At 38.8% G+C, this 12,682-nt stretch overlaps 1 long non-coding RNA gene across 2 annotated transcripts in view; it reads right to left on the bottom strand.

Annotated features, from left to right (window-relative positions):
• Positions 1 to 12,682, bottom strand: part of LOC110361277 (uncharacterized) — a 144,484-nt gene that overhangs the window by 28,815 nt on the left and 102,987 nt on the right. Inside the window, exons 11-13 of one of the 2 annotated variants that reach the window (XR_002417764.2) lie at positions 7,378 to 7,458; positions 1,721 to 1,837; positions 416 to 649 (exon numbers count right to left, since the gene is read on the bottom strand). This is a non-coding gene — a long non-coding RNA (uncharacterized LOC110361277). The remainder of the gene's footprint in view (positions 1 to 415; positions 650 to 1,720; positions 1,838 to 7,377; positions 7,459 to 12,682) is intronic. The other variant, XR_010472417.1, reaches the window with a different exon arrangement.

Below are 12,682 nucleotides of genomic sequence, written 5' to 3'. Positions count from 1 at the left end.
ACTACAAACAGCACTGGCCCATACACAGAATTTTTGAGGACTGGGATTCTGATAGCTTTACTGATCAAGTGGCCTAGCAAGGAAAGTGAATGGAAATGAGTAAAAGTAAGATAAAACTACTGCATGGCAGAAAACAGCACAGCTCACACAAGTGATCAGTCACTTCCCACTAACACAGACTACGTAGCCACAACAAAAGCATATTTTAATCCAAATTGACTAAAGTGAACAACATAGCTGGTTCTTTCTCCACTTCCTTGGACCTATGCAATTACATCTCTACTTCAACTTGCTGAGACCTTGAACTGTTATTTGAATGAGCTCAGCGATTCTTTGAGACACACCTTCCCAACAACAGCCACAGTTGACCATTACTCCTGTGAAAAGCTGATGACTGCCAATGCTTACTACTTACCTTTTGTGCCATTTGGATCTGGTTCTGTTCTTCACTTCTGGTCTCCAGCTCAAAGAGGTAACCTGTAATTCATCAGCTTTGGGGAAAGTATGTGTGATCTCATGAATCCTGGATGTTGTAAAATATTGTTTTTTTGGTGAGGAGACAGAGGTCTGTATACCATTAGACCAGTAAAACTTGCAGTTTTCCAAGGATTTGCCAAGCAAGTCTTGAATGCCTCAAATCTTCTGCAATCTGTTTGATATATCAGGAGGGAGATGCAGTAAACTATCCATGAGGGTAGCTAGCAAAGAACATAGCATCAAATGCACGACTTTATACACCATAAACTTACTTTAAATTCCATGCTACAACAAGCACTGTAACATTAGGGACGGCAAAGCTGGATAATACTGATTGTGACCATGTGTGGAGCAAGGATAATTTATTTTTAGCATTTTATTTCTGTTCTAATCCAATTCCACCACCCAACACAGACACAAATGGACATCTAAAGCACTAATATTTTAAATAACTGTCCTAAGCAAGAGCCAGAAAAGGAAGAGATGTGTACTTGGTTTATGTCATGTTCGGAGTATAAAATGTATCAGGAGTGGGGAAACATTTTATTCCCTTCATGGGTTCACTGGATCAGGTTTTCCTCTCCATCTCAAGCTGCAATTTCAAAATTCATTCCAAAATAACAATAATGGGCAGTCAATACCTCTGCCTCAGTATTCCAGAAATTGGCAGCCTTCAGAAAGAAACAATGAAGTCACTAACAGTACCATTACAGGGCTTCTCTTCTACTCCTCACCATTATGGGACTGAATGCATTGCAGAAAAAAAATGCTGCAACAGAATGGCAATGAGAAGAGAAAAAGACCACTTTTCACTTATGCACAAATTTAGCAATGTCCACATATTACTTTACAGTTCTTCAGTACTACAAAGGCCTTATGCAAGGGTTATGTACTAGCAAAAATATTTGAAAAGCAGAATTAAGGCATTCACTTTTAAATTCCTGCAATTGGAAGTATTGCTTATGTCTTTGCAAATTCCACTAAAAAGAGGGACCTGCTGGGAAAGAAAACTCACAATCATCTTATGCTCAAGCACTTATGGCAAAGACTCATATTCCTTGTCTGTCATCTACAGCTCCAAATAAAATTCCTGTCAAGACATAATTTTAAGCCCACTGTCAAGACAGCTCCTACTTAAATCTATGCAATCAGGTATTCTTTTCAACTTAGTGAGACAAAAAAAAAAAAGAATCCAAAGAGAAAAGGTGAGCACAACTGACTGCATATTGCAGTAGCTACATACCTTGTGAAAACCCAGCTTCAAATACCTATTTGTATATTCATCATTTGGGCTAGTGATTATGCTAAAATAGTGCTCCTTTCACTTCCATCAAAAACTGCAAAGGTCTCTGTGACATTCCTGGAAGGAAAAAAAAACAAATTCTACATAAGCCTATATTTTTTCTTTATTCTTTTTTATCCCCTACCCAGAATTTTTGTTGTGAAGCCAACCCTGGAATGAAGCATCTGTGCAATATCGGCTCCAGCCATATTGAAAAGCAACACAAAGAACGTTGTTAAAAAGGTGGAAGAAGAGAGGATTTTGGCCAGCAGTATGTTCATCAAAATGCTGAACATCTACTCTGAGAAAATGTCATGGAATCTTTAATCGTGAGGCAGAGCAAATAAGATGTTTGCATGTTACCCTGTTTTCTTTACCTTTTGAAGGAGGAAGGACAGAGTCAGTATTGCCAGGAACTGAACTTTGGGTCCAGATATTGTACATATTTCAAACTTGATTATTAGCTCTCTCAATTATTCCCTCCAGGTTTAGATTTTTTTAAAGGCCATCACATTTTCTGCCAGCTGGTAATGTCAGAAACAACAATATTTCTGTTAGTATTTAATAGGTAATACTACTTATTTCATGGAGTAGATTTTGTTCCAGTTTGGGATTGAAATTGATTTGTGTTAATGATTTAACTTGTTGACAAATAAACATTTGAGGAAAAAATATATAATACAATTCTGGCAAACCAAACCATGCCTTTAGCCATGCCTTAAATTTAAGTTCAGCTATTTATTACACCACTCTTTGCCAGAATTTGGCAGTAAACTAGTTTCACATTCAGAAGAATGTTTCCATTTAAAATTTAGATTTAAATTTGCAATATGATGCTGGGTCTTGCTCTTTTTGAGAAAACTGTATTGCATTACATTAGCTACATTGTTAGAGAAATGGTGCATTCTGCTTCCTGTATCAGTTTTAATTAGCTGGGTGCATTATGCACCCATTTTATCATGGGATGTTAAAGTTAAAATTAGTGTAATTCAAAGTGTCACAAACCACAGCTATGAAATGGATTGGTTAGTTGTTAATTATTTAAATACTGCACCCTGTGCATAATCAATTTCTTACCTACAGTCATGATATATTATTGACAGGTTGGAAGACTAACTCTATTGCTGTCCAGCATAATTCTGAAATATAATTTATAGCAGTTATTTGGAGAACTATATCAAGTACATTAAAGCCATATGGTACTGTGGTTGCATCCCCAAGAGATGCCTCATCAGCTAAGAGAAGCATTATGATCAATATGTATATTACTCATTTTTAATAGAGTGTACTAAGCTGTAGAAGATTACTGTTCCTGCCAGTTACTTGAAAATATGAGGTGAAACAATTATTTTAAGATTGTTGGAGAGTTACAGTATTCTCAAGATGTAGAAAATATGTCTTTGTTTTGTTATGTTTAGAGTCTGAAACATTCTCTAGCAGCTGAAATCCCCCAGAAAATGGTATGCCTAACTAGAAAAGCTAAAACCTATAAAAGGTAAAACTTTATTTGAGTTATAATGCCCAAGCAATTTGCTAAATATGGTCCCTCAGAATAATAATAATAAAAAAAAAAAAACAGCAAAACAAACAAACAAAAAAAAACCAAACAGAAAAATATGAGAACACTGTTTGTCGTTTATCTTGGTGAGAAGACATAGCTTTTACCACAGCTATGCCTATTTCACTACTAAAAATAAAAGTGATAAGCACTACCATGATTGTTGCAGCCCTGACAATATGGAGAATGTTGGATTTTATGTAAAGATTTGTGTTATGTACATCAGTTCCTCAATAGGCTGAAAAAAATACCACATAAATACCAAGCATTATATTAACCTCTGACCTGGTAGAAATATTAGCAACTGAAGACACAGAGTAAAACTACACTGCCTAACAAAGGACACAAAGCCACGGGCATGAAAGAGGAAAATGCAAAATAATTACAAAGTAAAATTTCAGTTATTCAATCAGATGAAGCAAGTGAGGAATAACTCAGAAACAGCAGAACGGCAAATACTACAAAATTGGGTGGGAAGATGATGAAACAAGGCCACGACAGTGGCTGGGTGCAGGGAGATGGGCAATAAGGGATGGGAAGGTCTGTGCACCAGTGATGACCCATGAAGAAAAGCCCTCAGAGCACAGTACCACACCAATGTGCCCTTCCTGCTTCTGGACTCAAGGCTGATATACCGACACTGCATATTAAGCTCTCACCTTGGCCTTTCAGTCAGCAAACACCAAAGTCTGCTCCTGCTGCACCCACAGCACCCGCAGCCCGTGCTTGGCCCCACAGTCCCGGTCCTCGGGGTCTGCTGTGGGGGTCCAGCACATGCAAGGCTGGAACTGGGCATGGGAGAGTGGTCAAGGGGCCCGTTCTGCCAGCAGCTCCCCAGAGCAGCTGGCATCACATCTCTTCCAGCAGCAGTGCTGCCTGTCCACCCCCATGCAACTAGGATGAGCCCAGCTGCACCATGAATGCGCAGGGGAGCAATTCCTCCAAGTCTGAAGACGCGGGTAAGGAGCAGGATCAGGGGGTTACAGCTGGAACAGGGAGCCAGGGACCAGATGGAGAGTTCAGACTTACAACTGTGTCTAGAAGTGCATTTGCGCTGTGTTCCACCCAAACTAATAAATCCTTCAGTGGCAACTCAGGTCCAGCTCTTTGATTACTGTCTGGAACTTTCATCCATTTCTGCTTCAAATATCTGATTCAATGAAAGATTTTTAACCTGAGTTACTTTACCTTGAAATGAGGAGGATTCAAGGCAGCTCAGAAGTTGCTCCTGTGTGCTTAATCAGCTTTAATCTCTCTTATCAAAACAGAAAGCTCCTTACAATTAGATGTGACTGCATTTTTATAGATTGATTCATATTTTTTTCCAAGCAGTTTTCAAAGCTTTTTTAAATGCTTGCTTTAGTATTTCCTAAAACCAAACTACTTTCACTCTGAAATATTACCATAGAAGTATGGTACTAAGAAGTCACCATAGAAGCACCATACTAAAAACTCTCATGTCCCTTTTTTTTCTCTTAAACTCCTCAGCTTGACTTCAGCTCTCATGATACACGATGGCCTACAGGATTTTTCCATGTATGTGTTCCTCACCAGGAACTTCAGCCTTCGGTGGTCTACTATTCATGAGTCACTCACCTGCCCTCTGACGAAGCTGCTCTGATAAACTGGGGATGCCACAACTCCCTGGGCAGTTCAGCAGATACAAAGAACAGAATTGCCAGTTTAGAAATAGCACTGCACTTGTGAGGATGACTGTAGTTCTTCGGAGGTATTTCTTTTACAGAGAAAACCATTCTCCAAACCATCCTACTTAGATGTACCATAAGCCCATTCAATTGCAAAACCACTCTTACAGATGGCGGGAGCTGAGGTTAAGCAGAGTTTCTATGCATGCACAAAATTTTCTAACCAATTTACATGCTCTCCCATAATTCTCAGTTTTATTTATTTCCAAACCTTCTCTCCCATCTGTTCCCTTCCGCATGATCTATATATTATCTTAGGCTATTTATCCCTAACAGATTTTTCCTTCCTCTTGCTGTTCCAGTTAGATTAATGATGCCAGTATTCTCTGTGTATTTCCAGTCTCTTTGCCTTCTTTGTCATGCATCTTGCGTTCATACAGGAACTTTAAAATACTTATCATTCCCTCTGACCCTTTCAAAACAGTCCAAGTTCTTAACCCTATTTCACAAATATTTTCTCTTAATATTTTCCCTTTTTTCCTCCTTACACCCAGATTACTGGTTTTAGTGCTGAATCTGGGTCCTTACCTTGTTTTAGCTTGTTTGCTTGCTTGCTAGCTTCCTTTCTTCTGCCCTTCCTTCTGCCCTTTCTGGCTTTTCTTTGGCTTTGTTCTTTATTTCTCAACCTTTACTCCTGTACCTTAGCTAGGGGTTCTTTATCAAAATCTACCTCCTGAGACAGTTTAATGCACTAGTGCTGCTTCTCTTTTCTTACCATGCTGTGTGCCGTTTGACCTATTCATTAAACACGTCTAAATAACTGCTTCATTAAATGCCTCTGCACACCATTGTGAAACACATTCAGGTTTTAATCCATCTCATGTCCACGGTACCAAAGTTTGCTTGTGATGCTGCAAAAACTGCTTCTGTTATCCTTTCTCAACATTAATTCATGAATACCACTATATTTTGGATTGGAAGAAGACCAGTACTGTTGTTTTTAATGATGCAGCACACTTTCCTCCTTTGGGAGATAAAATAGTCAAATTGTAACAAGCTTTTTTACCCTGCTGCTTCAGGCTGCCTCGGGTAGAAGAGAAGAATTTATAATAAAGCAAATACTCATCTGACTAAATAATCAAGCATATCATTGCTTAGAGAAAGGAGTAAAAGCTGCAGGGTTGAAGAATAAGAAAGAAGCTTTCAAAGTCAGCCTGTGTACATATGCCAATATGCCTACCTGAAGTTTCCAGTTCTGTTTAAAAGAGACAAGTCAGTACTATAGACAAGCAAAACCTCACGTACAAAACATGTTGCGGAGACCCATTGGAGATACTTAAGAGGAAAGACAAAATTTTCATTACTAGACAAGCAAAACTCCATAGAGAAAAAGTTTATACAAGCTTTGGAGTTTCCCCATTTCAGGGACACCAAATTTCCAAAATAATCTCTTTCCCCTCTTTCCAGATCTCTAAGTGGAGGCAACAGTTGACTCTGTAGAGAAAGAGGACCATAGAAACCACAGATGACAAAACCAAAGAAAGTTCTTTATGTTGTTACACGGAGAAAAAGGATGAGACGGGAAAAACAGTTGCTAGACAGTGCTAACAGTGCAGCACAAAGCTGGTGGGAGGGCTGCAGTGTCCTGTGAGCAACAGCTGAGGACTCTGGGTTTGTCTAGTTTGGAGAAGAAGAAGAGGCTGGGGGGTGACCTCATTGTTCTCCACAGTTTCCTGAGCAGAGGACGTGGAGAGGTGCTGAGCTCTTCTCCCTGGTATCCAGTGGTAGGACACATGGGAACGGTTTAAAGCTGAGCCAGGGAAGATTCAGACTGGACATTAGGAAGCATTTCTTTAACAAGAAGGTGGCCAAAAACTGAAACAGGCTTCCTAGGAATGTGGTTGATGACCCATCAGTGTTTAAGAGGCATTTGGACTATATCCTCAACAACATGTTTTAACTCGGTCAGCCCTGAAGTAGTCAGGCAATTGAACTAGATGATTGTTGCAATAGCTCATTCTGTTCTACCGGCATCTCTTTCTCCACTGTCAGAGAACTAGATGGACCACTGATCTGATCCAACAAGGCCTTTCTTATGCTTTTGCATGTTACAAGAGAATTAAAGTCAAATGAGCATTCATAGAAATCAAATTGAATACATGAATAGTAGTTGACACCCCTATGTAGAAAAACCTATGCTTAGAAAAAATCCTCTTTATCAGCTGGTCTGAATTAGTAAGTCAAAAAAATTACAGAGTATGAGCAGGATAGAGGACTAGTGGAGAACTGCTGAACAGGGTGAAGGCAAAACCAGTCTTTGTAGGCCAAGAGCAATATTACATGCCAGATGTTAGCATCTGAAGTCCCTGATGGTCTAAGACTGTATCTAAAGTACAGGATCTGGCACCACTCACCATCTCCCAGTGCCAGATGTATCCCAATTCGGCTGTGTCCAGGATCCATGTCAGGGTGAGAGTCAAGTCCATGCCATTTGCCTGTCAACATGATGTCCAAGGGAAAAATAATTAGCAAACCTTGTGTCACAGCTAAATGCAGATCACATTTGCCCTTCCATCTAGAGCCTTTGAGCTGTAACAGTTAGGTAAATACCATCCTCACATGACAGGCTAAATACCAGTGAGCAGCAAGGCAGCAAACAGCCACACAATAATAAAGTTTTTGTTAGAAGGAAAACAATTGCTACAAGTTACAGTTTGAAGGAGGCAATGAGAAATCAAACTATATTGCTAGGTACGGCCACACCATTGAAATAGCTCTCTTAGCAAAGAGTCAGTTAATTAAATAAACACAGAGTGCTTTCATTGCTATTAAGCAGCACAAACTACTACTATAGTCTCATTTATCCAACATGAGCCAATCTGTGTCTTGGCTCCTGGCTGCAATGAGAAAAAGATCCTGACAGTATATCATTAATTATTTTATCTCAGTTACACTTGCATGAATCTAGAGTAAATTCAGGAAAGAAAGTGGAGGCATTTCTGATTCCAAGCCATGTAACTGGGCCAAGGATCTGACCACCCAATATGCCGGTAGAGAAGCTTTTATGCCCACTTAGGCACGAGTTGTGTGCATTCAGCCAGCCAGCTCGCACTTGGCTTGTCTACAGCTACTACCACTTCCTTTTTCCCCCTGTCAAATCTTCCTCCCCTCAATGAATACACTTGATGGCATTTGATGGATGGCAAAGAGTAAGTTAAATTCTTGTTCCAGTTTGTACATAGAGTTGTTAAGCATCAGAAAGGAGAGTGGCTAAAAGAGCACTGCGTATCATTCTGCAGATCATTAACTGGTAATGTAATCTGCCCTGCTCTAGGTGTCACATCCAAGACAAGACCACAAAATTAGAAACTTAGTGCTCTGAACAGGGGAGTACTCAGTGTTCTTCTGCTTGCCCTTCATGCAAGCTTTGCAGTAAGCAGCCAAGCAGAAATCAGCGTTTTACACAAAATGTCTCAGAACCTGGTAGCAAATCCAAACAGCTATTCAGCATCATGCAGTCAGATGTGGTCCTGTAATTTATATATTATGATAATCTGGTTTCCATCTAACCTACTAATTCAACCTTTATTTCAATTAAATAATTGGTTATCTGACTCCATGTTGAGAAATATGCTCACCACTCTATTGGAAAGATACCATTAACCTAGACAAAATGTCATGAAAAAAAGGAGAATTTTCCATGAAAAAGAAATGGTATTCACTTTCATGGGACCTTACCTCCAATATATATTTTAAATTAGTCAAATTTTTGAAGATATAGATGAAGAAATTGTTTCTAACACTGTTTGAAAGGATCACATTCAATGGGGATTTTTTTAGGAAGCAAACGGTTTGGTTTGGTTTTCTAGATTTTGGTTTGTTCATTTTTTTACATATACAGTTATGATTTACTTTCTCAAAAGTCTTACAGCGAAGCAGGCTAACAAAAAGCTAACAAGAGACTTTAAGAACAACAGAGGTCACAATAAAGACAGCAAGAAACATAAGGCCACATGATGCTACTCAGGACATTTCTACTGTCAAATATTCCATGACCTGGCTCTGTAAGGCTATGTCCAGTAAACTTACTCTTTCATAAGCAATGCCGTGTATGCAGCATTCAGCATTTGCTATTTTTAGCCATGGTGTGCCTGTCTCCTGCAAATGTTCCCAGCTACAGGTTACCTTATGATGCAAGTGATGTTACAGGATACAAATAGCCCGCGTTTTCGGCTTAGACAGTCATTTACACAGAGGTAATACAACCCCTTCCATTTTCAAAGCATTTTATACAGTCAGCAAATGCAAGATGGTGAACCTCATCCACAAAATGTATGGTTAATCTTAATTACAAGGTTTGTGATTTTTTTCAGTTTTCCACTTCAGTTTGTAGTAGTCAGTCATCTCACAAAACTACAAGTAGCATAAAGAAGCCCCTGCCGTTTTCAACACATGAACTAGAGAGTATCAACTCTCTAAGGAAAGGGGACAGAAAACAGTTCTAATGAAACCAGCTGCAGAATTGGGAAGGACAATTTTAAAATATGATACCAAGTAGCAAAAATGTAAGAAAGCTATGTGTTTATATAATAGATCTTTTGAAATGAGTGGGTATTGGCCATTGTCTCAACAGAGTATAGGAATGAGAGTCCTACAAAATTCAGAAGCAAAAGTTGCTTATAAAAATACAAGAAAAATTGACTAAAGAAGCAGTTGGGACTTTCAATAAAAAATTATGAGAAGTAAAAGTGTATTTCATATTCCAGTGAAATAGTTAGTAGCAGATAAACTCTAAGAAAATAGAGGAAGTTGGTAACGACAAGTTACTTCTTCAGATATTCTAGCAAGAATGTAAAAAAAGCACCTGAGTTGCAGGGAATAATTGACTCTACTAAATAGGCAAAGATACTGAATATACCTTTTGTACCTCTTCTTAATGCATGAGGAGGAGAGAAAATAGGAAGAAGAATGAAAGGAAAATAAAAAGAAATTGGGTCCTATTCTGGCAAATGCCAGACTGGATTTCCCAGGTGTTTATTTAACATAGGGCTATTTTCACAGGTCATTTCAAATTTTACAAATGGTCTTCCTTTTCAAGCCAATTCTGTTAAACCTAATAACTGAAACTTTTCCATATACTCACTGATTTGAAAAAGTTTTTCTTTTTCTCATCACTTTTTTCTCTTTTCCCTTTGTTTCCTTTCCATCCCAATAATTTAAACCAAAAAGTGGAAGTTCAACTCCTAAATAAATCTTTTTTCCTATTTCTTCCAATATCACATTTTCCATATAGTCAAGCTGGTCATGTTTCAGGTGGTTTTGTGAGATTTTTCTTTAGCTTGGTATTACTTTCTTCAGCCTTCTCATCATTTTAGGCTTCCTCTCATGCCTTAATCTCAGATCTAAATGTGTTTATAAATCAGTCTGACTCTTCAGATATCCCTGAGTCTATGACTTAATTACAAGTGGTGTAGAATATTTCCCTGAGTCAGAAAAGACTGAAAACTGGAAGGCACAGGGAGTTGAACTTTGCTACTCATTTTAGGCAGGCTTCAGCTAAACTTGGAACTGTTTTGAGGAGAGCCTAAAATTCAGGGGTAACAGGTACACACAAACTGCATAGGTATGGAAGCTTAACCTAATAGCTTTCTACAAGAGTGAATTACCAACACAGAAAACCTTTGGCTCCTAAAATACCTAGACTGCTGGTTTGGGGTACAAAATGGAATTACTTGTTGCCCTTAGTTGTAAATGTGGGCTCTGGATGCAAATTGTGCAGATTAAGCAATGAGGGCGATTCCATGGACCCGCCCCTGCTGGCAGCGACAGGTATCAAATATCAGACCTAGCGCAAAGATCATTCCTTGAGGAATTTTCTGATGTGAAAAGTGCTGGAGCCCAAGGCCAACTTGGGCTGAGACTGAGCTCAGGTTTCCAGGGAAGGCATTATGAAAACTCAAGTGCCAAACCTGTAGGAACACCGCGGGCTCTGATGTCTCCTGGGCATAGCCATTTGGCACTTAGTGGCTGATGCACTCTGACTGTCTTGCTGCCTTTCCATAAGAACTTCAACTTCCAATGCCCTCACAGTTTATCTTTCACTGATTTCAGGCCCTTGAAATCCACCAGATGTGAATACTGACAAACAAAGCTATTTATCTTAGGAAGACAAACCAAAAGCAAGTACAAAAATAACCCTGCATACTTGGTGAAAGTTCTCTCTGACATCTCTCTCTGGAAATAAAAAATGCAAGACAGGAATTCTTCTTTCTTATTCTTATGATCTAAGTATAATTTTTCTCAGTCACATTTTTAAAGGAGTTAAATGGGCTATCAATAGTACTTAATAATGTTGTCAGCTCTTTGCTTTCTATTACAATAGTTGGATGAAAAAATAGTTCATTCTTATATCAGGGATCTGTCTACAGCTCTTTGTTTGCTTTACCTTCTGCAACATAACAGCTTGTTGCTACGGTATTATGTCAAATAAGCAAATAACACTCATTACTCCCTCAATTTCAAGCCCTCTGCATCCTCTGCCTGGGCTTGGTCCCGCACTGCAATTGCCAGTTTCTGTAGAGCACACAGGCAGCCGCTGCAAATGCACTCATCTTGTTTACTCAGCTTCTGCTCTCCTGTTTCCTGAGCAAAAAGTCAGTGTCCAAGAGCTTAAGTTGCTGGTCTCTGTTCACCTGCTAGACAGCAAGAGAAAAAGCACAAACTGTATTTGTTCTACCCACCACCATATACTGGAAACTACATATTGCAACCACATCATTCATAGGATTTGTTAAGATTGGAGAGAATAACTAAAACAACCTATAATTTCTCTGACAGCTCCAACTGAAGGGTAAATTTCTTCTGCTGCTTCTACCCCATGGAGCTTTAATTGTATATTTTATACTCAGAGGGCCAAATTATACTCTCAGTTACAACCATGACATAATTACAGTTAATGGAGTTGCTCAGGTCTAATTGAGGGCATAGTTTATTGCAGCAAATGTTACATTACAATAAATCATTGAGAAGGATTCCAACCATTAGCTTTATATATCACTCAGCTTCCAGAAATCTGAGATAAAATTCTTTGAATAAAGCTCCACTATAGCTGATCATGGTTGTCCTTCCCAAAAACCAATGGCTAAATATTAAGTACATAAACACAGAGTAGCCAAATCATCACTTCTATCAGCTTCAACTACCCTGTTGGTTTGGGGCTTTTTTTCTTTGTTTGTTTGGTTTTAAATCCATTTTTAAAGTGTATAATGAAAATAAACCTATTTACAAACTTTTTTCTAATGAAGAAATAGCACCATGTACATTATACATGCTGTGCACTGCAGAAACAGATGTTAATTCCTGCCTTCATGCTTATGTGTAGCAGAGAGAAATGTCTTGTCCTCATCTCAAATATATTACTATACTGCAAGCAAAGGCATCATTCTAGCACCTGTGGACAGAACTGATATAACTGAGTTTTAACCAAATTTGCATAGGTGCCAGTAACAGTAAAGCCAGAACAAATTTGCCCATTTGAAAGCCATTAGGTGGTAAAGCGTGACTAAAGACACCAGTTTCTCCCCTATTGCCACAGTGTCCATAGCAAAACTAGTTTTTTACATTTCCATTTTCTGCAGATAAACCTTTCAAGGTAGGGTAGACATGTACTAGAACATCCAACGTGAAAAGCTTTGAGTGTTAAATTGTCACATCAATTTT

The sequence above is a fragment of the Columba livia genome, chromosome 4 (assembly GCF_036013475.1).
Source record: "Columba livia isolate bColLiv1 breed racing homer chromosome 4, bColLiv1.pat.W.v2, whole genome shotgun sequence".
NCBI lineage: Eukaryota > Metazoa > Chordata > Aves > Columbiformes > Columbidae > Columba > Columba livia.
This window is presented reverse-complemented; position numbering and strand designations above follow the sequence as displayed.